We start from the raw sequence: 3376 nt of genomic DNA on the forward strand, positions 1-3376 counted from the left end.
TTCCTTCCCGACGTTATCCCCGATAAGCTGCCGCTGACCGACGGCCCGTCAGCCGCTGCGGGACGGCGACACTTTCCCGAACTCGCCCGGGGCCACTTCGGCAATATAGTGTGCGCCGGAGCCGGGGCTTTCCAACGAGCCATCCCCGAACGAAATCGGACACGGGAGTCGGGAGCGACAGGCGTTCGACTGGTGCCGGGCAACCGGGTCCAAACGCCCGCCTTGTTAAACACACGTACACCCCAGGCTCGATTCGGAGCGACGGGCACCCGGCTTCCCGGTGTCGGACCGACTCCGTTCAGATACCGTTGGATGCCCCTTGCCCCTGGCTTGCTCTGGCAGCCGGCGCGTGCAGGCCGCCCCCCGCCCCGCCGTCTCAGTGGTCGGAAAGTGGTCTCCAGCCAACGGCTGTACCTCGGCCGGGGAAAGGGGCAGCTACACAAGCCAGGCACTGGTCTGTGCGGGCCCGCCACCCCGTTCGGCTGCCGTTGATCCGGACCGGATCGGACTTTCCCTCCCGAAGTTATGCCCGATAAGCTGCCGCTGACCGGCGGCCCGTCAGCCGCTGCGGGATGGCGACACTTTGCCGAACTTGCCGGGGTCCAGGCCGATAATATAGTGTGCGCCAGCGCCGCGGCTTTCCAACGAGCCCTCCCTGACCGAAATCGGACACGGGAGTCCAGAGCGATAGGCGTTCGACTGCCGGCCGGCCAAACACAGGCAATCTCCCGTCGTTGCGGACCCGCTCCAGGACAACCGGGTCCAAACGCCCGCCTAGTTACACGCACGAAAACACCTGCCTCGATTCGGAGCGACGGGCACCCGGCTTCCCGGTGTCGGACCGACTCCGTTCCGGTACCCTTGGATGCCCCTTGCCCCTGGCTTGCTAGGACAGCCGGCGCGTCAAGGTGGGCCACCGCGGCTCCGGCTCAGCAGTCGGAAAGCGGTCTCCAGCCAACGGCTGTACCTCGGCCGGGCCAAGAGGCAGCTACACATGCCCGCTACTGGTCTGTGCGGCCCCGCCACCCCGTTCAGCGTCAGTTGACCCCGACCGCATCGGACTTTCCATCCCGAAGTTATCCCCGATAAGCTGCCGCTGACCGGCGGGGCGGCAGCCGCTACGGGACTGCGACACTTTCCCGAAATTGCCGGGGTCCAGGCCGATAATATAGTGTGCGCCAGTGCCGGGGCCTTCCAACGAGCCCTCCCTGGCCGAAATCGGACACGGAAGTCCGGAGGCAAAGGCGTTCGACTGCCGGCCGGCCAAACTCAGGCATCCTCCCGCCGTTGCGGACCCGCTCCCGGACAACCGTGTCCAAACGCCCGCCTTGTTACACGCACGAAAACACCGGGCTCCATTCGGAGCGACGGGCACCCGGCTTCCCGGTGTCGGACCGACTCCGTTCCGGTACCACTGGATGCCCCTTGCCCCTGGCTTGCTAGGACAGCCGGCGCCTCAAGGTGGGCCCCCGCGGCTCCGGCTCAGCAGTCGGAAAGCGGTCTCCAGCCAACGGCTGTACCTCGGCCGGGGAAAGGGGCAGCTACACAAGACAGGTACTGCTCTGTGCGGGCCCGCCACTCCGTTCGGTGGCAGTTGACCCCGCCCGGATCGGACTTTCCTTCCCGAAGTTGTCCCCGATACGCTGCCGCTGACCGACGGGGCGGCAGCCGGTACGGGTCGGCGACACTTTGCCGACCTTGCCGGGATCCAGTCCGATAATATAGTGTGCGCCAACGCCGGGGCTTTCCAACGAGCCCTCCCTGGCCGAAATCGGACAAGGGAGTCCGGAGCGAAAGGCGTTCGACTGCCGGCCGGCCAAACTCAGGCAAGCTCCCGCCGTTGCGGACCCGCTCCCGGACACCCGGGTCCAAACGGCCGCCCCGTTACACGCACGAAAACACCGGGCTCGATTCGGAGCGACGGGCACCCGGCTTCCCGGTGTCGGACCGACACCCTTCCGGTACCACTGGATGCCCCTTGCCACTGGCTTGCTAGGACAGCCGGTGCGTCAAGGTGCGCCCCCGCGACTCCGGCTCAGCAGTCGGAAAGCGGTCTCCAGCCAACAGCTGCACCTCGGCCGGGGAAAGGGGCAGCTACACAAGCCAGGTACTGGTCTGTGCGGGCCCGCCACCCCGTTCAGTGGCAGTTGACCCCGCCCGGATCGGACTTTCCTTCCCGAAGTTATCCCCGATAAGCTGCCGCTGACCGACGGGGCGGCAGCCGGTACGGGTCGGCGACACTTTCCCGAACTTGCCGGGATCCAGTCCGACAATATAGTGTGCGCGAGCGCCGGGGCTTTCCAACGAGCCCTCCCTGACCGAAATCGGACACGGGATTCCGGAGCGAAAGGCGTTCGACTGCCGGCCGGCCAAACTCAGGCAACCTCCCGCCGTTGCGGACACGCTCCCGGACAACCGGGTCCAAACGCCCGCCCAGTTACACGCACGAAAACACCGGGCTCGATTCGGAGAGACGGGCACCCGGCTTCCCGGTGTCGGACCGACTCCGTTCCGGTACCACTGGATGCCCCTTGCCCCTGGCTTGCTAGTACAGCCGGCGCGTCAAGGTGGATCCCCGCGGCACCGGCTCAGCAGTCGGAAAGCGGTCTCCAGCCAACGGCTGTACCTCGGCCGGGCCAAGAGGCAGCTACACAAGCCCGCTACTGGTCTGTGCGGCCCCGCCACCCCGTTCAGTCGCAGTTCACCCCGACCGGATCGGACTTTCCGTCCCGAAGTTATCCCCGATAAGCTGCCGCTGACCGACGGGGCGGCAGCCGGAACGGGACTGCGACACTTCCCCGAACTTGCCGGGGTCCAGTCCGATAATATATTGTGCGCCAGCGTCGGGGCTTTCCAACGAGCCCTCCCAGACCGAAATCGGACACGGGAGTTCGGAGCCAGAGGCGTTCGACTGCCGGCCGGCCAAACCCAGGCAATCTCCCGCCGTTGGGGACCCGCTCCCGGACAACCGGGTCCAAACGCCCGCCCAGTTACACGCACGAAAACACCGGGCTCCATTCGGAGCGACGGGCACCCGGCTTCCCGGTGTCGGACCGACTCCGTTCCGGTACCACTGGATGCCCCTTGCCCCTGGCTTGCTAGGACAGCCGGCGCCTCAAGGTGGGCCCCCGCGGCTCCGGCTCAGCAGTCGGAAAGCGGTCTCCAGCCAACGGCTGTACCTCGGCCGGGGAAAGGGGCAGCTACACAAGACAGGTACTGCTCTGTGCGGGCCCGCCACTCCGTTCGGTGGCAGTTGACCCCGCCCGGATCGGACTTTCCTTCCCGAAGTTGTCCCCGATACGCTGCCGCTGACCGACGGGGCGGCAGCCGGTACGGGTCGGCGACACTTTCCCGACCTTGCCGGGATCCAGTCCGA

This window comes from Somniosus microcephalus, unplaced genomic scaffold (assembly GCF_052327205.1).
Source record: "Somniosus microcephalus isolate GS21.2 unplaced genomic scaffold, FLI_Smic_1.0 unresolved_chr6, whole genome shotgun sequence".
Classification (NCBI taxonomy): domain Eukaryota; kingdom Metazoa; phylum Chordata; class Chondrichthyes; order Squaliformes; family Somniosidae; genus Somniosus; species Somniosus microcephalus.